Source organism: Helianthus annuus, chromosome 3 (genome assembly GCF_002127325.2).
Source record: "Helianthus annuus cultivar XRQ/B chromosome 3, HanXRQr2.0-SUNRISE, whole genome shotgun sequence".
Lineage (NCBI taxonomy): Eukaryota > Viridiplantae > Streptophyta > Magnoliopsida > Asterales > Asteraceae > Helianthus > Helianthus annuus.
Genome location: NC_035435.2, coordinates 53,365,867 through 53,390,635, shown reverse-complemented (window position 1 = coordinate 53,390,635; position 24,769 = coordinate 53,365,867). Strand labels below are relative to the sequence as shown.

Below are 24,769 nucleotides of genomic sequence, written 5' to 3'. Positions count from 1 at the left end.
AGGTAGTGTCGCCATATCTTAAGCGCGAAAACAACAGCTCCCAGCTCTAAATCATGCGTCGTGTAGTTCCGTTCGTGAATCTTAAGTTGGCGCGAGGCGTAAGCAATGACCTTATCGCGCTGCATTAACACACATCCAAGTCCCCGAATGGATGCATCACAATAAACCACGAAGTCGTCTGTGCCCTCTGGCAAAGAGAGGATAGGTGCACTGCAAAGTCTATCCTTTAGGTGCTGAAAAGCAGTTTCCTGCGTGTCGCCCCAACGGTAGGTGACACCCTTCTGTGTCAGTAGTGTAAGCGGCTGAGCAATCTTCGAGAAATCCTTGATAAATCGTCTGTAGTAACCCGCCAAACCCAAGAATTGGCGTATTTCCGTTGGCGTACGTGGTGCAGGCCAGTTTCTGATCGAATCTACCTTGGATGGATCGACATGGATCCCATCCTTGTTCACTACGTGGCCTAGAAAGTGGACTTCACGAAGCCAGAAGTCGCATTTCGAAAACTTAGCATATAGCTGTCCCTTTCGTAGGAGTTCCAAAATAAGGCATAGATGCTTCTCGTGTTCCTCCTGACTCTTGGAGTAGATCAGGATGTCGTCGATGAATACTATGACGAACTTGTCAGGATAGAGTTTGCACACCCTGTTCATAAGGTCCATAAATACGGCAGGTGCGTTCAATAATATCAAACCATCCATCATATCAAACATAAAGTATAGTAGTTAAAATAATTCATAAAACCCAATACGATTGATGTTCAAACCAAACTTTGTTTGAGTAGCGGAAACATAATAATGAAAACCCAAAATAAGTTATAAGTTCAAATATCGTTCATTGCGTCTCCTCGTCCTAACACGAAAGCTCGACCTCTTGCCTCGTTGCCATTGTTGTTGTTGTTTCCCCCGTTGTTGTTGTTGTTCCCGTTGCCCTGGTTATTGTTGTGGTTCTGATTCTGGTTCAACTGAGGGCAACCGCGTTTGTAATGACCTTCAGCCCCACACTGGAAACATCCCCGGTTTCCACGTTGTGGCTGCTGCTGCTGTGGGTTCTGAGGAGCTGGTGGTGGAAGTTGCTGGTTCTGATTAGCTGGCCATGAGCTTCTACAATCTTTGGCTTCGTGCCCTAGCTTAAGACATCTCTGACAACGTTCTTTGCGACACCTTCCACTGTGGTGCCTGTTACACTTGTTGCATAGTGGGTGAACTCCCCGGTATCCACCCTGCCCCTGACTGCCAGATGACTGCTGACTCGAATTCTGGTAGTCATTCGTCCTGCGCTGCTGTGCTTGAGACTGAACGGATACTGATCCCCTGCTGGAATCCCCATCCCATTTCCGTTTGTTGTCGTTGGGTGTAGCAGAAGTAGCAGCTGGAGTAGTAGTTGCACTGACGCGTTTGGGCAGCTTGTTCTGTTCTACTGCCTGATCTGTGAGTCGATGAGCAAGACGCTGGATGTCTTGGATGTTGTCGAGGTTTGCCGATGTAACATGGCTCTGGAACTCTGGCGCAAGTCCCTTGAGATACAACTCAATGCGCTTCACTGGAGGGTCCACCATAGTGGGACACAGAATGGCCAGTTCGTTTGACCGCTTTGTATAGGCTTCAATTTCTGACCCCGTCATTTTCAAGTGAGAGAGCTCATTCTCCAACTTGTGGATGTCATCACGCGTGCAGTATTCCCTCTTAATGAGTTCCTTGAAGTCGTTCCAGGGTGTGGCGTTAGCAGCTGCCAACCCTAAAATCTGAACTTGGGCGTTCCACCAAGTTAGTGCTATTCCTTCTAGCGTGCCAGTGGCGTACTTCACCCTGCGAGCCTCAGGGCATTCACACATTTCGAAAACTGACTCGAGCTTTTCAAACCAGTGGAGGAGTCCCACTGCTCCTTCCGTGCCACTAAATGTGCTGGGACGACAGTCCATGAAGTTCTTAAAAGTGCAGACAGGTTGCTGCGCGTGTTGACCTATTGTGTACGAATAGGGCAAAGTTTAAATACAAGGGCTAGTTTTGGAGTGTAGGATCTAAAGATCCTAGCGTAAGTTATGACTACAGGATATACTACCTGCTTGAGCAGCTGCAAGTGCCGCAGCAACTTGAGCTTGAACGAGAGCCTCTAGCTGGGCTTGAGTCATGTTAATCTGTCCAGACATGATCTTCATTGTAAAAGTAATGTAAGTGAGAGTGGTTCGCGAGTAGGGCGATGACAGAAAAGTGTAAGCACGTAGGTATTCTCATGTAATAAAGTCATGTGTATCTAAGCGTAATGCGAGCAAAGTTCTATATAGTTCTAGCATACAGGCAATAAACATAAACCTTATTACCTAGGATGTCGAGTCTTGCACGTGGAGCGAGGCGTCGTTGTGGATCGTTGAGAGCACTGTTCTGGTTATAGTCTGGTTTTAATAAAACGTTTTCCCATATTAAAACCTAGTTCTCTATAACCAATGGCTCTGATACCAATCTGTCACACCCCCAAAATCCACCTGCGGAGTACCACCGCTTGGAAGCGTGACATGACCAGGATCAAGCCACCAATCACATTGAACATGTAATTAAGTGGTAATGGTTGTCCATCAATACGAAAGGTGTTTATCAAAACCAATATAGTTAAGTATAGCGGAAGCATTTAAGTAAACCCAAACATAAGTATTAATGTGTGAAACATCATAAGTGTTCAAATAGCATTCGCGATCCTTTGCCCACAACGACCTGCTCCTCCCTGTGCAAGCTCCATAATGTACCTAAGGTCCTGCAAGGCATGCAGCAGAGAGTCAACAACTAGTTGAGCGAGTTCACAGTAAGTAAGTTCAGTAATAGAAATGGTATAGCAAACATTGCGTTCGTTCATCTAATCATGTATCGTATTAGTTCGTTCATTGTTCATGTATAGTATTGGTTTCCATCGCGGGCCCTTTCGGCATGTATGCGAAGATTTGGGTTAATACTCCCAAATATCCTAGACTATGTATATTTGTATCGCTGGCCACCCTGGCATGTGTGCGAAGTTCTAATATGTATAGTTCGCAGCCTTCCTGAGGCATGTGTGCGAAGATCAGTCATAATTATCGCAGCCAACCCTTGGCGTGTGTGCGAAGATCAGTTCAAGTAGGTATACTAGTTTAGCCGTATCTTATCATTTACCATCCTCACCCTGAGGACCATATCATTAGGTTCCGTTAACTATGTACGCACGAAATAATCATCCAATCCCATTCCCACCCTGGGAACCCCATGCCTTGGCTGTGTGAACTCACCTTGGGTTGCTCGGCAGATACACAAAAGGTTCTTGAACTAAGGGTGGTCAACCACGTCCTAACAGGGTTACCACACAAGTCAGGTTTTGACTTCAAATAATGCACGTATGTATCACATAAGTTAACACAATTTATGAACAGGTGTAGATCATGATTAAACACGTATTGTACATAACAGTCAAAAGCATATAACACTCATACTTGTGCAATTTAGATTCATCCCAATAGTGGTTAGCCCAACATGATGTGCGATCCAACCAATCCCGGCCCAACATCATAAACAATCCAATATCATTCCCGACCTAATAAAATTAAACATCAAACAGCTTGTGCGACTGCTAAGTCTTGTGCGGTTGGGCCTTGGGCTGTCCGGCCCAATAGCTATAAACAAATAACATAAGTGACTTGTGCGCTTCATACAGGTTGTGTGATCAGGATTGGGCTTGAGGCCCAAGCATTATATGTACGATCCGGTAACCCTTGTGCGAGTGAACTGGGTTGTGCGAGCAACTCTAATACCCAGCCCATGTCTACAGCCCAATAATAACATACGGCCCAACAACAAGTGAACAAACATCTTGTGCGGTTCAGAGGTCCTTGTGCGACTGGGGACCTCTTGTGCGGTCCGGCTTGTGTTGTGCGATCGGACAACATTGTGCGATTGTGTACCTTGTGCGAGTGGCCCTTTGTGCGTTCGGATCAGATTTGTGTGATCTGATCTTGTACAACTTAGACTTGTGCGATTGCTTAAACATTCCGGATATTAAGGAATCGGTTACAACTAAATTAATGGTTTCCAATTTTATCATATCCAATTAACAGTTTCCATTCAAATCTTACAACTTATACGGATCAAACATGCATAATTCAAATGTTTCTTCAAGAACCCTAACCGAACCATACATGAACAACCTATTAACATTTAATCGAATTAAAACTAATCATCAATCCGAGTTCTACTATATCACAGCCGGTTACTTCAAGCATCAAGTGATTAACAACACTAAATCGATCTAGAATACGGTACAAGCGAGCCGATTACATGACAAGTAAACATATATATCATTCCATCAACATAATCAATCATGATAAGCAAGAACCCTATAACATCATGCGTGACTATTATAACACATATCAAAAACATCACAACAATCAAACACTAACCGGCTGAATTCGAACAACGAGAAGGTAAGCCGAATGAAACACAAGATCCTCGATCCGAATGGTTGTTTGCCTGGTTGTTCGCCGTCGGGTTTGAACGAGAGAGAATGAGAGAGCTAGGGTTTCTAGTGTGTTATGATTTTTGTAACAAATGAAATCATAAACCCCATGGGTGAGTGTTTACACGTTTGGAAAGAGTGGGCCGGCCCCTACATGGGCTGCCCTAGTCCGATTACAAGCAACACGACCCAAAGGGCTTGTGCGATTGATTGTGAAGTGTTGTGTGGTTCGGGTTGTGTTTATCATATCTACACGTAACACATATAGCACATAACGTTCATAGTTCACAAAGTTCATATAATCACATGTCGTAACATTAGTCATTTAATCAATCAACCAAGTTCACATACGTTACATACAGCACAAAGACGGGTTTGAAGTACGAGTTGTCACATTATCCCCAACTAAAAAGAAATTTCGTCCCGAAATTTGGTATGCACTCACTGAGGAAGCTAGGTAAGTTGTATCGTTCACTGGTTTTCCTGGGGTGTCACAACAACAACCAGAGATATCCATGTGGAAGTGGGAGCAAATCTCGATGGACTTCATAACGAAATTACCCAGGACCCCTAGAGGGCACGATATGATATGGGTGATAGTCGATCGGTTAACGAAATCTGCGCATTTCCTACCGATCCGTGAAAAAGACAGCACTGGAAAGCTTGCTGAGATATACTTAAAAGAAATCGTGGCACGTCATGGAGTGCCTATCTCAATTATTTCAGACAGAGATGGACGCTTTGTCTCAAGAATCTAGCAATCCTTTCAAGAAGCCTTTGGATCTCAGCTAGATCTAAGCACCACCTTCCAACCGCAAACAGACGGTCAGAGCGAACAGACAATACAAATGCTGGAAGATATGGTTCGCGCATGTGTTATGGACCTAGGCGGCAGCTGGGATACTCATCTACCTTTTGTTGAGTTTTCCTACAATAACAGTTATCATACAAATATAAAAGCCGCACCGTTCGAAGCTCTCTATGGCCGCAAGTGCCGATCGCCCTTATGTTGAGCAGACGCTGGAGACAAATGTATGGTTGATCCTGAACTTGTACAAGAAACAACCGACAAGATTATGCAGATCCAAGAGCGCATTAGGGTGGCTCGAGATCGACAAAAGAGCTACGCTGACCGAAGACGAAAACCATTAGAATTCGAGGCGGGAGACAAAGTTTTGCTAAAGGTCTCACCTTGGAAGGGCGTAGAGAGATTCGGAAAACGTGGGAAGCTGAATCCCCGATACATCGAACCATTCAAGATTTTGGAAAGAATTGGTACCGTGGCATACAAGTTAGAATTACTGGAAGAACTTAATGGAGTACATGATACATTCCATGTATCCAACCTCAAGAAGAGTCCAACACAAGAAAACGTGATCATCCCTGCGGATGAAGTGCATATTGATGACACCCTCCGATTTACAGAACAACCCGTTGAGGTTACCGACTGGAAAGTCAACAAGACCAGGAGGAGTAGTGTCAAGCTTGTCAAAGTACGTTGGAACTCTAAGCACGGACCCGAGTACACGTGGGAACGTGAAGACCAGTTCAAAGAAAAGTACCCCCACCTGTTCAAGAAGACTCCGGCGAGAGTTAGCTCAACCCTCCCGAAATTCTTTTAACGGGGGGAGACTGTGACAACTGGCACCAAACCGGTAATTTTCGTACACTTTAATTATTATTTAATGACTAAAATTATGTGCTTAAATGTCAACATTGCCTGATTACATACCATACAAATGAATTCATGCATGTTTTATACTACAAGAATTACTTTATGCATTAATGAACACCGTTGCGTCAGAAATACTAGTAAACTCACCGGTAAGACACATTGTGTCAACAATTCGGCAGAAAGCAGTCAGACATAGAATTGGAGCCTAGGTGTAGGTCCAATGACAAGAATACATTAAAACCTAAGAGTACATACAAAGGTTAACATATAGACTTTCCGGAAGCTAAAATACGCACTAAAAAGCACCCGAAGTGCAGGATTTCTCAGAATTCAGCTATAATCAGCTTTATAACCTCGAAATATTATGCGGAATTCATGTTTTATTATCCAAAATACCCTCCTAAGTATTGGAAATTAAAAGGGTTACAAAAGGGTACTTAAAGGACACTAAACGGTGCAATTTAGCACTTTAACGAACCGGTATTTAACCGAACAACCGGACATTACCCAGAACATAAAAATATTATTAGAAGCATTGTTTTAATGTTTTTGAGCTAGTTATGGTCCCCGAACACCATAGCACCCCTTATAACATAATAACACGTCAAGTCCCTAGACTTTACACTTGAAAACTTACTTGTTTATATAATTAGTAAATTGAAGTTACACTTTGCCCCCCCATCTTGTTCACGGTTATAAAGGGGTGGCCCCCACCAAAATATTGCCAAGATATCATATGATCTTGCTTAGATTCACTTGGATTTATTTTGATATTATTTGGATATTATAAGATCACATAAGATATGGTAAGATCACATAAGATATGGAAGATCTTGAGTGCACTATAAATATAACCACTCACTTCATCTTCTTCACAACACAACCACCTCTTCCCTTGCCTCCCCACTCACGGCCTCCATCCACCATCCTACTACCACCATTTTCATTCAAGCTTCATCCATTCCAAGCTTCACTCAAGGTGTAAGGTGCAAGATTAGAAGGTTTGGTGCTTGAAGAACATGAAGGACCTCTCTTGTGTGCTTTTATCCAGAACTTGAAGGACCTCTCTTGTGTGCTTTTATCCACTCCATATTTTTCATTGTTCTTCCCTAGCTTTAAGCTAGTTGTAAGATTCTTGAACACCCTTGTTTACTTCATATTTTTAGTGGTTAAAAGACAATACATATTGTTAAGCACAAGAACACTAAAGAATATGAACATGAATCTTTAACATAAGCTTAAATACATAAGAATATATGTTGATTGTGTTGATTTGCTTCTTGTTGATTGATTATTAGTGTTAATGATGTTAGACATCACAAGAAACCTAACCATTGGGTGTCAGCCCAATGGCCACCAGCCCGCATTCTAACCCGGAGGTGGCGGGTTCGATTCTTGCTCGTTCCCAATGCCCCTACGGTAGCGGATTTACCCCCAGACTCAGGCTTGCTGGGTGGCGGTCTGGGAGGTGGGATCACCTCGGCGGTTGGGAGGACCGTGGAATATCCCCCCCCCCCCACATCACAAGAAACCTACTAGATTGTGATTAAACACATGATCTAGTAAGTTGAAGTGGTGACCTTGTGAAAGAACAAGATCATCATGCTTCATGTCTTCATGAACTTGAATGAAGAAAGTGATTTCCATATGTAAAAATGGTTTAAACAAAATACAAATCTTGTAAATAGATGATTTCCAAATGATTTTCTCAAGAAACCAAGTTTATTTATGAGATTTACAAGTCATGGTTTCTAAGTAAACTAATAATATTTTTAGTGTTTAAACAAGACTAGAAGCATGTTTAGAAAAATCATCTTACAAGTTGTAAATGACCAAATCCTTTAATAAAGTGATTTACAAACAAATGACCATGTTTTTAAGGATAACTAAACCTACTAAATAACATGGTAAATTACTACAAGTTTTTACAAAGCTTCAAGTTCATGATATAGTGTAATATACGTGATTGTGACACTCGGTAAGTGTTGAATAAGTTATTGATTGTCGTGATGATTTAGAAAGAAAATAAACACATGTTTTGAAAACATGGGAAACCTCCATTTTTAGGAGAAACTATGTCAAAATTTTTATAAATATTGACACTTAGAAAAATATAAGTTTTGGTGAAACTTATTCCCTAAAAATATTTACCAAGGTTTCCCTAATTTTTGGTATAAACTTCAAGATAAGAAATGATGATTTCTTCAAGATAAAAATTGATATTAAGTGTATGTAGTATGTATTACATGTAATAGTGGATTAGGACTTGAAAATACGTTAAATACTCATAAGAAGTAAAAGCACAAAAATACACATCCAACATACTTAGTCAAATACCAGAGAATATATTTATGAAAATATATCACTTGATAGATTATATAACCTGGACAAGTTATGAACATGAAATGAAGTTTTGGACAAAATACATAATTCGGGTGAAAAATACAAGATACTTATATTTATTTTTGAGAAAAATAATATAAGTAAGACACATAGTTAAAAATATAAATTATTTTTAACACAAGAACACATATACAAAAGATAGTGACTTGTACTTGTGCGATACATGTCCAGTGACTAATGTTAATAAAACACGTTTAGGTCACGACGCTAAATAAGCAAATCCGGTGAAGTTTACGACGCAGGAACGCAAAGTTGTGAGTTCATGCTCCCCCTTTTCTTTTAATTGTTTTCAGTTTTATAACTTCGGGGGTGAAATACATGTTACAAATACTACAATGTTTACAAATGGTATGATGGATACAAAAACAAGAAGCACTATTGGCGATAACTAGTACCAAGTATGATGCGTTTTAAGGAATGATACGAGAAATGATACATGATACGAGAAATCGTGTCACGAATAGGGTACCATAAACACCATTAATCAACAATATACCTAGACCGCAGAACAAAAGGTTAGATCTAACGGGTTTCGGGCAGCCACACTCTTGGTGAGAACGAGTACCGAGTAGTGCTTTTGTGTCTCAGTCGTGAATCGACAACTAGAAAAATGCCTATGGTTTGGTAGCTTCCTATGTCGTGTCACATGTTAATGGCCTTGCAACCCATTAACAACCTAGATACATACAGAAATACTTGATTTATACAAGATACATACAGAGATACTTGATTTATACAAGATACATACCATGTTTTTCATACAAAGTATACAAACGTTCCATACAAGAACTGCATGAATTCACACCAACATTATGTTGGCGTTTTTACAAAACTCACATGTATTTCAGGTAACTAAAGTGGATGTGCGCATGGTCTTACTCTTGCTCGCAGATGCCGTTTATGTTTTACCTTTGAATAAAGTTGTAAACTTTCAGACAATATGCTGTCTTGTGATGTAAACACTGAATCTATGTTTTCAGTCATGTAATTTTATCGGTATTTGAAGTTATTTTTACGACCATGTAGTATGTTTACCTTTCGTATGCAATGAGAACCTTTCATGATCACACCTCGTGCTTCCGCCTAAGAAAGGGGTGTGACAAAGTCCCTCATGAATTTTGAATATTTAGGCATTTGGGTTAGGTCTTCTACAAATGGAATATTGACATGCAATTGTTTTAGTAAATTTACGAATTTTGTGAATTGCTCATCGATCTTTTGGCGAAGTAATCGACCGAGATAAGGTACCGGAGGATTCTTGGGTGGCTCTTGGTTTGGCGCAGGAGTCGTCTCTTTTTGTGGTGTTGATGAAGATGTGGTTTGGTTTGGTGGACTCCTTTCAGTTGTGGGAAGCGGAGCTTCCTCGGGACCGACAGTACGGTTTCTCAACGTGATGAGATGTACTTGCGCCTTTGGGTTTGTTTCGGTATTGCTAGGTAACGCGCCTTGTGGTCTCTCGGAGAAATTTTGAGCTAGTTGATTTAATTGTTTTTCAACATTTTGAATACTAGCTTGTTGGTTTCTAAAATTCGATTCCAATTGTTGAAATCGATCCGAGTTTTTCTTATCGGAGTCAGAGATGAGGCGTGAGACATTGTCTTCAAGTCTCTCTCGTCCCCCTTGTTGTTGAGAAAAATTTTGTGACTCATTGCGTGGTTGTTGAAAGTTTATTCTTTGGTTCTGATTTTGTTGGTTACTACTATTGCCTGGTTCTCTCTAACCAAGGTTAGGGTGGTTATGCCATCCTTGGTTGTAGGTACCTGTCGGAGGACCCGACGACCTAGGTCTATCAATGTAGTTTACCATTTCCGTTTGATTATCCATTTCTTTCATACAACTCCAATTTTCATGTGGCCCACCACACCCTTCACAAGCCATCACCGATGCCGTTTTTGCCATTTCTAACTTTTTGATTTTTGAAGAAAGGGCCTCGATTTGAGCTTGTAAAGAAGTGCCTTCGTCAACCTTATGGGCGCCTGGGGCAATAGATTTTTTGCCTCGGGGAGTGTGCCACTGAAAAGTGGATAACCCATTGTAGATAGTGGATACTTGTTGCCATACCGCAAGACCATGATGAGGACACTTTCTTAGTAGCTCCTTAAACCTTTCCCAAGTTTCATATAAGGATTCCCCATCCTCTTGCGAGTATGTATTAATTTCAGTCCTTAATTTAGCCGTTTTAGTAGGAGGGAAATACTTATATAGAAACTTTTGGGCTAGTTCATCCCAGGTGTTTACCGAACCAACTGGGAGGGTATTAAGCCAAGCCTTAGCTTGGTCTTTTAGTGAAAATGGAAACATTCATAGGCGGATGGCGTCATTTGATGCTCCGTTGATCCGAAAAGTATCACATATTTCCAAAAAGTTGGTAATTTGTAAATGGGAGTCTTCATCCGCAAGCCCGTGGAAGGTTGCGGAGTTTTGAAGCATTTGGATCAAATGTGGCCGAAGTTCGAAGTTGTTGGCATCGACATTCGGTGCATTGATAGCAGCCAAGATTACCTACGGTGGGCCGTAGGTAATCCATGAGGGCATGTTGGTCTGCCATCGGAAGCAGGTCCCCCGAAACTTTCTCTTGGTTTTTAGCTTTAAGTCTCTTTCTTAGAAAGTGTTCGGGTTCGTCTAGGGGTTCTTTTATGTCTCTACTGGAATTAGAGCTCATACACTACGTAGAAAGTTCAGGTGTGGCGCCTGGGTTCCAAGTCCTACAATAAAAACAAAAAGAACGTTGGTTAGAAGTTTCACCACGGCCCCGTGCTCAGATGAACACGGCCCCGTGGTCGGAGTTACAGTGATTATTTTCCGGATCCCCGTTACTGGAAAGCTCGACACGGCCCTGTGCTCAATCTCTGTAACTCGGAAAATAATAACTGCCAGTAACAATGATGGACACGGCCCGTGTCCGACCAGGCACGGCCCGTGCTGAGCTCTGCAGAAGCTGAAAAATTAAGAAAAAATCCTAACAAAAATAAAAAAAATAAAAAAAACGATTAGGCCGTTGATTACTAACTTTCTTAGAATCCTTATGTCCCCGGCAACGGCGCCAAAAACTTGATGTGTGTTAGCGTGAATATATTTTTATGTATATTTTTAGCCCTTTTTAACACTATGGTCAAGTTTTAAATTTATAAAACACAATATTCTACTAGCACTAAACACACATATGGGCAAGTGCACCCATCGTGAGCGTAGTATAGTGTTGGTAAGATACCGAGGTCGTCCAAGGACACAAGAGCTTTTAGTACCGGTTTATCCTCAACGTCTAATCAAATCAAAATTTTAGAAAAAAAGGTTTAAACATGAAAATAAAAACTAAAATGCTGAAAATAAAAATAAAATAAAATAACAGATAGACAAGATGAATCACTTGGATCCGACTCGCCTTTAGTGTAGCCTTTGATTATTTCCGCACTTTTTCACTTTTTAAGAGATTATCTTAGTTATAGTAGTAGGCCCCTCTTTTGAAGGTGACGTTACCCTCAACCCAGTAGTTTGAGTCAGCAAGGATACAATCCTAAAGGGTTGGATTATTGAAAGATAATTAATTAAGTTATTAATGCGTAATCTGGTAGGCCCCTCTTTTGAAGTGACGTTACCCTCAGCTAAGTAGTTTGAGTCAGCAGGGATACAATCCTAAGTAGTCGGGTTAATGTATTAATAGTAGTTTACATATGAGGGGGTCAAGAAATTCGAACCCCCGCCGTCCAATACTGGTGGGTGTTGAAGGAGGTCCCACTAAGCTTGACCCAAGTCCTTGCAGGATCTATACACTGAACAAGGCAAGACGCTTACCAAACCATTCCCTTAACCCCCAACCAGGTAGCAAACATATCTCCATATAGACCGTGGAGATATGAATGGTGTAAATCTTTTATTTTATATAGATAGTAAAATAACGCCAAGACACCACGGACAAACGATAAGGAAGTTTCACCTTCAAAATAAGAAACTAGTTATTAAAGTCATTAATACATAACCAAATAAAAAGTGCGAAAAGATTAAAAATAAAAAGTATTACACTAAATGCTTGTCTTCACCAAGTGATGTAAGAGACTTAGCCAAACATGGCCTTTGATTGTCAAGAACTCTTACTATCAATGTGACAACTCGAGTTTCCAAGATTTCCATCTTCGCATTAATTGCACGTTAACTGTTTAAGTTGTTTGTTACACGACTTGTTTGCCTTGTAATTGTATACTTATATGTTGAAATGTTTATTTGATATGTTACCTATGTAGTGTTAAGTGTTTGGTTAGATAAACTTGTATACTATTGAGATTAGAACTATACCCGACGAAACAAAGCGTTTCACCATAAACCTCGACGACGAAACAGGTGACGAAATAGATGTGTTTCGTCACACACACCTCGACGAAACGAGGTGTTTCGCCGGCCCATGGTTCGCCAAAGCCCATTAAGGGCCCAATACGTTGCATGGATATTTATTGGGTCCCACTCTTCGTTCGTCACACTTTTTAGCAGAATTGATAAACCCTAGAGTCCCCTCTTCTGTGTGACGGCAAGCCCTCTTTAACGTTCAAACCATCATTCCTTCTATCTCGGTTAGTGTTTAATATTTGTTGATTGTTTGGGTGAAATCATCGCTAACCACTTAATTGAAATCAGTATGGATTGATTAATAAGTAATGTTCATGTCTTGCTTAGATGATGAATTGATTATAATAGGATCTAGATTATCAGTTATAGATTCGTATGTCGAGATTGGTTTTGCTTGATGATTAATCGGTTAGTAGTTAGGACTTGATGTTTTGTCTTGAACCATTTAGACTAAGTCGATGTTCATGAATGAAACTGTTATGCTATTGTTCATGTTTGATTTGATATCTGTATACCATAATCGTCTCCGGATTGAATGTTAAATGAATACATGTATTAGCCTTGGGTGTATCAATGATTACTGACTGTATGATTTGCCGTATGGTGATGATCGATGTTAGTGTGTAATGGCTGTGATTATTGGTTAGGGTTTCTGGGTAATCATCAGTTACACGACATAACTGACATTGCAGAAGAAACACAAATCATGGCGAAACAGGGGGCTGTTTCGCCGAGAGTAAATATGATGAAACGGAGGGTGTTTCGCCGAAGGGATCATGACGAAACATAGGGTGTTTCGTCGAAGGGTTGTACGACGAAACAAGTGTGTTTCGTCGAGGGTGTAAACTGCACAGTGAACTCAGTTAAGTTTGTTACGGGTTAACTGGGTTAATTAACTGTTGTTAAATGGTAAGCATGACTTGCATGAACTTGATTACGTGCTTTGTGTTAATTGGTGCTCACCGATTCAATACCCACTGTGATTGTACTTATACGTGAACTTCGTGAATGTAAAACTGATTATGTACATGTGCATACCATAGGCTTTGACTGATTATTTGGAACCAAGTAGTTAACCAAATCGAGCAAACCAAGGTGAGTTCACACTCTTTCCAAGGCATGGGATTCCCGGTGGGTTTGGGAATGGGATTGAATGACTACCCATACTTTCATCACTACTAGACTACTTAACACCGTCCTCGGTTTGGGAAGGACGCCAGTGCTAAAACCTACGTAAAACCTACGTACTATTGTCCTCGGTTTAGGAAGGACCCCAGTGTTAGAACCTACGTAAAACCTACGTACTATTGTCCTCGGTTTTAGAAGGACACCAGCGCTAAACCTACGTACTCGCTACGTACTGTCCTCGGTTAGGGAAGGGCACTTACGTAAAACCTACGTAAACTTATACTTACCATTGTCCTCGGGTTGGGAAGGACACCTATAGATACAACTAGTCTAGTACATACAACATGGGTAGCCCCCACTCGTTATTGAAAGGATTTGGGAACAAGGGTACTGGGTAATACATGATTATGAAACGAACTTACGATTACTGGAACGAACTCATTAACTGAACAACCAACTGTGAACTCGCTCAACTTTGTTGTTGACTCTTTGTTACATGCCTTGCAGGACGTTAGGTACTCATGGAGCTTGCACTGGGAGGCCTAGTCGTTGTGGGACATGGACAGTGGATGCCATGTTAAAACATTATAACATTTTCAAACTTAATACTTATGTTGGGTTTTCATATTATGCTTCCGCTACTTAACTCTGTTTTGTTTGGACACCAATTGTATTATGTTGGATTTCATAAACTACTTTTAATTATTTGCTATGTTCAACATGATTGGTGGCTTGATCTTGGTCAGTCACGCCTCCAAGCGGTGATACTCCGCGTGTGGATTTTTGGGGGTGTGACAGATTGGTATCAGAGCCATTGGTTATAGTGAACTTGGTTTTAAAAAGAGGAAAACTTTTGGATAAAACCATACTATAACCATAACAGTGCTCAACGATCCACAACGACGCTTCGCTCCACGTGCAAGACTCAACACTATAGGTGATATGGTTTATGTGTTATTGCCTATTTGTTAGTTATATAGAACTTTGCTGATGGTATGCTTCGATAAACGCAATAACTATTGTTTGAAAACACATGTGTGCTTACTCTCTTCTGTCATCGCACTTTCGCGAACCTCTCTCACTCATGTTTCCTTTTTGGTATGAAGATCATGAGTGGACGTGTTAACATGACCCAAGCCCAGTTGACGGCTCTGATTAACCAACAAGTTGCTGCGGCACTTGCAGCCGCCCAAGTAGGAGGTATACCCTGCAGTCGTAAACTCACTCTAGGATCTTTAGATCCAACACTCCTAAACCAACTCTTGTGTTTAACCTTGTCCTGTTCTTATACACAACAGGTCAGCATGCTCAGCCACCTGTATGCACATTCAAGACTTTCATGGACTGTCGTCCTAGCACATTCAGTGGCACTGAAGGGGCTGTTGGACTCCTCCACTGGTTCGAGAAGCTCGAATCGGTCTTCGAGATGTGTGACTGCCCTGAGGCTCGTAGGGTGAAGTATGCCACTGGTACTCTCGAAGGCATTGCGCTGACTTGGTGGAATGCGCAAGTTCAGATGCTGGGGTTGGCGGCTGCTAATGCCACCCCATGGAACAAATTCAAGGAATTGATCAAGCGGGAATACTGCACTCGTGATGACATCCACAAGTTGGAAGTGGAGTTCTTTAACCTGAAGATGACAGGGTCTGAGATAGAGGCGTATACGAAAAAGTCAAATGAGCTGGCCATCTTGTGTCCAACTATGGTGGATCCTCCTATCAAGCGCATTGAGTTGTACCTTAAAGGCTTAGTACTAGAGATTCAAAGCCATGTGACCTCTGCTAATCTCGCTACTATCCAGAATGTTACTCGTCTTGCTCATCGTCTCACAGACCAGGCAGTGGAACAGAACAAGCTGCCTAAACGTATCAGTGCTACTACCACTACTACTGCTTCTGCTATTCCCAGTGACAACAAGCGAAAATGGGATGGAGATTCTAGCAAGGGTTCGACTACCGTTCAGTCCCAGGCACAGCAGCGAAAGACGGATGACTACCAGAGTCCTGGTCAGCAATCTTCTGGTAGTCAGGGGCAGGGTGGATATCGAGGAAATCACCCAAAGTGTAATAGATGCAACAGGCACCACAGTGGTCAGTGCAATAAGGGACGTTGTCAGAGGTGTCTCAAGGTGGGTCATGAAGCTAAGGATTGCAGGAGCTCACGGCCTGCAAATCAGAATCGCCAACAGCAACAACAAGCACCGCAGAATCAGCAACGGCAACAGGGCAACAAAGGATGTTTTCAGTGTGGCGTTGAAGGTCACTTCAAGAGACACTGCCCACAGTTAAATAAGAATCAGCATCAGAACCACAACCAAGGCAACGAGAACAATAATGGGAACAACAATGGGGGAAACAATGATAACAACGGTGCTAGGGGTCGTGTGTTTGTGTGCTGGGTCAGTGTGAAGCAAGGAATGGTCCTAACGTGGTGATGGGTAAGTTCCTTCTCGACGACTTTTATGTTACTGTTTTAGTTGATTCGGGCGCCGATACCAGTTATGTGTCACAAAAAGTTAGTCAAATGCTCAAGCGCACACCAACACTTTTGAACACCAAGCATATAGTAGAGTTAGCAAATGGTAGAAGTCTAGAGGCCACACACATAGTTTAGGCTTGTAATCTTGTTCTCGCTGGTCAGACTTTCTCTATCGATCTCATTCCTATAGTTCTGGGTAGTTTCGACATCGTCATCGGGATGGATTGGTTGTCCCAACAGCAAGCAGAGATCCTATGCAAAGAGAAGATTGTTCGTATTCCCCGTTCTGGTAAAGAACCTCTCAAAGTTCAAGGCGACAAGAGTGGTGCCTTGGTGGGCATCATCTCCTTTCTTAAGACCCAGAAGTGTTTGCGAAAGGGCTACAGTGCTATCTTAGCACTCGTTACTAACGCATCAATGAAAGAGAAGAGATTAGAGGATGTTCCTATAGTACGCGACTTTCCTCAAGTGTTTCCTGAAGATTTACCTGGGCTACTGCCTCACCGCCAGGTTGAATTCCAAATCGAACTAGCTCCTGGAGCAGCGCCCATAACTCGAGCACCTTATCGCTTAGCTCCAACCGAACTAGAAGAACTATCCAAACAACTGCAAGAACTTTGGATAAAGGTTTTATTCGTCCTAGCTCTTCGCCCTGGGGAGCTCCAGTGTTGTTTGTTAAGAAGAAAGACGGTACCTTCCGTATGTGCATAGACTACCGCGAACTAAACAAGTTGACCGTGAAGAATCGCTATCCTCTTCCACGCATTGATGACTTATTCGACCAGTTGCAAGGGTCGAGTTACTACTCGAAGATTGATCTGAGGTCAGGTTACCATCAACTGAGAGTCCGGGATGAGGACGTCTCCAAAACAGCATTCAGATTTCGCTACGGCCACTACGAGTTTCTGGTCATGCCATTCGGGTTAACAAACGCGCCTGCAGTCTTCATGGATCTTATGAACAGAGTGTGCAAGCCTTACTTGGATAAGTTTGTTATTGTATTCATCGACGACATCCTGATCTATTCTAAGAGTCAGGAAGAACACGAGCAGCATTTACGACTTATTTTGGAACTCCTTCGAACAGAACAGCTGTACGCCAAGTTTTCAAAATGCGACTTCTGGCTTCGTGAAGTCTACTTTCTAGGCCATGTGGTGAACAAGGATGGGATTCATGTTGATCCATCCAAGGTAGACTCGATTAAGAACTGGCCTGCACCTCGCACACCAACGGAAATACGCCAATTCTTGGGTTTGGCAGGTTATTACAGGAGGTTCATCAAAGACTTCTCGAAGATTGCGCAGCCACTTACTCTACTGACGCAGAAGGACGTTACTTATCATTGGGGCAATGCACAAGAATCTGCATTTCAGCACCTAAAGGATAGACTTTGCAGCGCACCTATTCTTTCATTTCTAGAGGGCACAGACGACTTTGTGGTTTATTGTGACGCATCAATTCAGGGTCTTGGTTGTGTATTGATGCAACGGGATAAAGTCATCGCTTACGCTTCGCGCCAACTTAAGATTCACGAAAGGAATTAAACTACACATGATCTAGAGCTGGGAGCTGTTATTTTCGCGCTCAAGATATGGAGACGTTACCTGTACGGTACTAAGTGCACCATCTACACCGATCATAGGAGTCTCGAGCATATCTTCAAACAAAAGGAACTAAACATGCGTCAACGTCGATGGGTCGAGCTTTTAAACGATTACGAATGCATGATTAAGTACCATCCGGGCAAGGCTAATGTTGTAGCCGACGCCCTCAGTCGAAAGGATACTACACCTAGGCGTGTACGAGCGTTGCAACTCACCATCCAGTCTAGTCTTCCTGCACAGATACGAGATGCTCGGGTAGAAGCATTGAAACCAGAAAACGTTAGGGCTGAAGCCTAACGCGGCTCAAGGCAACGGTTAGAACAAAAGGAAGACGGTGCCTACTATGTAACAGGACGCATTTGGGTCCCACATTATGGAAACTTACGCGAGCTGGTGATGGATGAAGCACATAAGTCTCGCTACTCAGTACATCCAGGTTCGGATAAGATGTACCACGATCTCAGAACTACATATTGGTGGCCTAGCATGAAAGCCCACATAGCAACTTACGTTAGCAAGTGTTTGACCTGTGTGAGAGTCAAGACGGAATATCAGAAACCATCAGGCCTACTCCAGCAACCAAAGATACCACAATGGAAATGGGAGGAAATTTCCATGGATTTTGTTACTGGCATGCCTAGATCTCAACGTGGGAATGATACTATTTGGGTGATCGTGGATCGACTCACTAAGTCTGCACACTTCTTGGCTATCAAGGAAACAGACAAGTTCTCTACTTTAGCAGACATGTACTTAAAAGAAGTGGTTTCGAGGCACGAGGTGCCAACCTCTATTATTTCCGATCGTGATGCACGTTTTACCTCTGAACTGTGGCCAGCAATGCACAAATCCTTTGGCTCACGATTAGACATGAGCACAGCTTACCACCCGCAAACGGATGGGCAGTCTCAACGCACCATCCAAACTCTAGAAGACATGATGCGGGCATGTGTAATCGATTACGGCAACAGCTGGGAAAAACACCTCCCTTTGGTGGAGTTCTCGTATAATAACAGTTACCACACCAGCATTCAAGCCGCTCCATTTGAGGCATTGTACGGGCGTAAATGCCGATCACCTCTTTGTTTTGCACAGGTGGGTGATAGTCAGATCACGGGTCCGGACTGGTAGTAGACGCAACGGAAAGAATTGCTCAGATACGACAACGAATGGCGGAAGCTCATGACCGTCAGAAAAGCTATGCTGATAAGCGCAGGAAACCACTCGAGTTCCAGGTTGGGGATCGATTGCTACTCAAAGTCTCACCATGGAAAGGTGTAGTTCATTTTGGTAAACGAGGCAAACTCAATCCGCGATTTGTCGGACCGTTCGAAATCATCGAGAAAATAGGCAAGGTGGCCTACAAACTGGACCTACCAACAGAACTTGGTGAAGTTCACAACGTTTTTCACGTGTCAAATCTGAAGAAGTGTCTGTCAGATGAGATCCTCATAGTTCCTTTGAAGGAGCTCACTATCGACGATCAGTTGCGATTCGTCGAGGAACCAGTTGAAGTCACGGACCGGGATGTTAAGGTCCTCAAGCACACCAGAATACCTCTTGTTCGAGTTCGTTGGAACTCTCGTCGTGGCCCAGAGTTTACCTGGGAACGACAAGATCAAATGAAACTCAAGTATCCCCAGTTGTTCGGAAACAGTGCAACTACTACTGAGGCTGAAGCTACTACAGAATTTCAAGACGAAATTCCAAATCAACGGGGGATGATGTGACACCCTAGGAAAACCAGTAAACAACACAACACAACTAGCTTCATCAGTAACCGCATGCTAAATTTCGGGACGGAATTTCTTTCAAGTTGGGGATAATGTGACAACTCGAGTTTCCAAGATTTCCATCTTCGCATTAATTGCACGTTAACTATTTAAGTTGTTTGTTACACGACTTGTTTCCCTTGTAATTGTATACTTATATGTTGAAATGTTTATTTGATATGTTACCTATGTAGTGTTAAGTGTTTGGTTAGATAAACTTGTATACTGTTGAGATTAGAACTATACCCGATGAAACAAAGCATTTCTCCATAAACCTCGACGACCAAACAGGTGATGAAACAGACGTGTTTCGTCACGCACACCTCGACGAAACGAGGTGTTTCGCCGACCCATGGTTCGCCGAAGCCCATTAAGGGCCTAGTACGTTGCACGGATATTTATTGGGTCCCACTGTTCGTTCGTCACACTTTTTAGCAGAATTGATAAACCCTAGAGTCCCCTCTTCTGTGTGACGGCAGCTTTGTGTCTAACAAGCCCCCTTTAACGTTCAAACCATCATTCCTTCTATCTCGGTTAGTGTTTAATATTTGTTGATTGTTTGGGTGAAATCATCGCTAACCACTTGATTGAAATCAGTATGGATTGATTAATAAGTAATGTTAATGTCTTGCTTAGATGATGAATTGATTATAATAGGATGTAGTTTTTTTGTTATAGATTCGTATGTCGAGATTGGTTTTGCGTGATGATTAATCGGTTAGTAGTTAGGGCTTGATGTTTCGTCTTGAACCATTTAGACTAAGTCGATGTTCATGAATGAAATTGATATGTTATTGTTCATGTTTGATTTGATATCTGTATACCATAATCGTCACCGGATTGAATGTTAAATGAATACATGTATTAGCCTTGGGTGTATCAATGATTACTGACTGTATGATTTGCCGTATGGTGATGATTGATGTTAGTGTGTAACGGCTGTGATTATTGGTTAGGGTTTTTGGGTAATCATCAGTTACGCGACGTAACTGACATTGCCCACGAAACACAAATCACGGCGAAACAGGGGGCGTTTCGCCGAGAGTAAATATGACGAAACGGAGGGTGTTTCGCCGAAGGGATCACGACGAAACATAGGGTGTTTCGTCGAAGGGTTGTACGACGAAACAAGTGTGTTTCGTCGAGGGTGTAAACTGGAACTCAGTTAAGTTTGTTAAGGGTTAACTGGGTTAATAAACTGTTGTTAAATGGTAAGCATGACTTGCATGAACTTGATTACGTGCTTTGTGTTAATTGGTGCTCACCGATTCAATACCCATTGTGATTGTACTTATACGTGAACTTCATGAATGTAAAACTGATTATGTACACGTGCATACCATAGGCTTTGACTGATTATTTGGAACCATGTAGTTAACCAAACCGAGCAAACCAAGGTGAGTTCACACTCTTTCCAAGGCGTGGGATTCTCGGTGGGTTTGGGAATGGGATTGAATGACTACCCGTACTTTCATCACTACTAGACTACTTAACACCGTCCTCGGTTTGGGAAGGACGCCAGTGCTAAAACCTACGTAAAACCTACGTACTATTGTCCTCGGTTTGGGAAGGACCCCAGTGTTAGAACCTACGTAAAACCTACGTACTATTGTCCTCGGTTTGGGAAGGACACCAGCGCTAAACCTACGTACTCGCTACGTACTGTCCTCGGTTAGGGAAGGGCACTTACGTAAAACCTACGTAAACTTATACTTACCATTGTCCTCGGGTTGGGAAGGACACCTATAGATACAACTAGTCTAGTACATACAACATGGAAGCCCCCACTCGTTATTGAAAGGATTTGGGAACAAGGGTACTCGGTAATACATGATTATGAAACGAACTTACGATTACTGGAACGAACTCATTAATTGAACAACCAACTGTGAACTCGCTCAACGTTGTTGTTGACTCTTTGTTACATGCCTTGCAGGACGTTAGGTACTCATGGAGCTTGCACTGGGAGGCGCAGTCGTTGTGGGACATGGACAGTGGATGCCATGTTAAAACATTATAACATTTTCAAACTTAATACTTATGTTGGGTTTTCATATTATGCTTCTGCTACTTAACTATGTTTTGTTTTGACACCAATTGTATTATGTTGGATTTCATAAACTACTTTTAATTATATGCTATGTTCAACATGATTGGTGGCTTGATCCTGGTCAGTCACGCCTCCAAGCGGTGATACTCCGCGTGTGCATTTTGGGGGTGTGACAATCAATCTTGGATCCCAAGACTAATACACACACTCTATGATGGATGATGGATGATGGTGGTGGATGATGGTGTTGTGGAGGTGGTGGAGTGTGGGTGAAGTAGGAGAGAGGTGGTTTGCCAAGGGATGCTTTCGAAGTGAACCAAGCACCTCTATTTATAGCCTGCACAGAAGCCCAGACACGGCCCCGTGTCCACCCACTTTCTCTTTCTTCATTAATTGTTGTTTGTCTGCATTAGTTGACCACGCCCCCGTGTCCGCTGGGCTCGGCCACGTGTGCAGAAGCGTATCTGTACTATCAAGATTTTCTTGGATTCTGTGAATCTTAGCGTTGACCACAACCGTGTGGAGCTGGGCACGCCCCCGTGTCGGGAAATAGAAGCTTCTACTGATTTGTCCTTTCTGTAGAGACTTGGGCACACCCCCGTGTCCGCTGTGCATAGGGCGTGTTTAGCCTTCTGAAGTCTTGTTTTGCTTGGGACGATGCTGTCGAGGGGTCGGGCATGCCACGTTTCTTCCTTTTCTTGTATTTATGTTAGATTTGGTTGTAATCTAGCAAGTAGGCAATAAAACGTATACCATATTACCTAGAATGTTGAGTCTTGCACGTGGAGCGAGGCGTCGTTGTGGATCGTTGAGCACTGTACTGGTTATAGTCTGGTTTTAACAAAAACGTTTTCCCCTTATCAAAACCAAGTTCTCTATAACCAATGGCTCTGATACCAATCTGTCACACCCCCAAAATCCACACGCGGAGTACCACCGCTTGGAGGCGTGACATGACCAGGATCTAGCCACCAATCATATCGAACATAAAAGTGAATAGTAAACGTAAATGTATATCAACCCACAATATGAAAAGTGTTCAAATAACATAGTTTAAGTAGCGGAAGCATAGTATAAAAATCCAACGGAATTATTAAGTTTTCAACTGTCATAAGTGTTTACCAAAACATCCACGATCCATGTCCACAACGACCACGCCTCCCGTGCAAGCTCCAAGTGTACCTATGGTCCTGCAAGGCATGTAACAGAGAGTCAACAACTAGTTGAGTGAGTTCACAGTGGTTTGTTCAGTTATAGTAATCGTATTGTAAATCGTATGTTCGTTTAGTAATCCATGTATCGTATGCATTTGTATCGCAGCCCTCTAGGCATGTGTGCGAAGATTACTGGGAGTTTCCCAAGTAAACTAGACTAGGTATATTTGTATCGCAACCCACCCGGCATGTGTGCGAAGTTTAGTGTATGGTTCGCAGCCATTCCAGGCATGTGTGCGAATATTAGTTCTATTATCGCAGCCATTCCCGGCGTGTGTGCGAAGAGAAGTATTTGTATCACTAGTCTAGCAGTATTTATCAATAACCTTCCTCTCCCGAGGCCTAAAGTACGTAATCCCGATAATGCCTTAAGTATAAGAAATCTTCCAAACCCATTCCCGACCCTGGGAACCCCATGCCTTGGTAAGAGTGTGAACTCACCTTGGTTTGCTCGGCAGATACACAGAAAGGTCAACTTTAGCGGCTAGTGGTCAACCACGTCCTAACATGGTTACCATACAAGTCAGGTTTTGGTTTCGAGTAGTGCACATAAGTATCACATAATCTAGCAGGTGATTAACACACATTGATCTTGGCAAATACACATCATCACGTTTAATAGATAAATGCATAACATAAGCACTCTTGTACGATTCAAGGCATCGTTTACTAACATGCATCCTAGCTAGCAATATCCGAATACACTTTCATGGAAATCGATTTACACACAAACAGTTCTAGATCATCATCATACAAATCCGACTCCTATGAACACTTTCAAACGTACATGTGAGCCGATTATTATGAACACCAACATTAACAGTTTACCTCTCTAAATCCTCATGTAAATCATACATACCACAACATCATGCAACAAACAATCAATAATCATAACACTAACCGGTTAGAGGTGAGGACAAGGATGGATATGAACACAAAAAGCTTCGAGAGAGAGAGAGATGTTGTCGTCGGCTTCACGAGAGAGAGAAGGAGAGCGTGTAGGTTTTGTGTGTGTAAAGTGTTTTGCAACTAATGAGGAGTATACCCCTACCTCCTAGTGTTATGCGTGCAATTGAAGTGGGCCGAACCCATCATGGGCTGCCGTTGATCCGAATACAATGAGTAAGGCGAATGTGCTTGTGCGACCGGCCAATAGTTGTGCGGTCGGTTCATGTTGAGCGTTTTGGGCCCGTTCAATATACAAACATTCAATACACACAGCACATAATCATAACATTCAATTAATAAAAATTCACATAATTACATAACGTTGCACACAGATAGGTTTGAAATACGAGTTGTCACATTATCCCCAACTTGAAAGAAATTTCGTCCCGAAATTTGATACGTACTCACTGAGGTAGCTAGTTAAGTTGCATGATTTTCCTGGTTTTCCTGGAGTGTCACATCCTCCCCCCGTTGATCTGGAATTTCGTCCCGAAATTCCGTGGTAGCTCCAGCCTCAGTAGTGGTTGTACTGTTCGCGAACAATTGGGGATACTTTTGCTTCATATGGTCTTCGCGTTCCCAGGTGAACTCTGGGCCACGACGGGAGTTCCAACGAACTCGAACAAGAGGTATTCTGGTGTGCTTGAGGACCTTAACATCCCGGTCCGTGATTTCAACAGGTTCCTTGA

At 42.4% G+C, this 24,769-nt stretch overlaps 1 non-coding gene across 1 annotated transcript; it reads left to right on the top strand.

Annotated features, from left to right (window-relative positions):
- Window positions 1-10,613: 10,613 nt before the first annotated feature.
- Window positions 10,614-10,720, top strand: LOC118490808. The gene has a single exon (XR_004890033.1). It is a non-coding gene; the product is annotated as a small nucleolar RNA R71 (small nucleolar RNA).
- The last annotated feature ends 14,049 nt before the right edge of the window (window positions 10,721-24,769 follow it).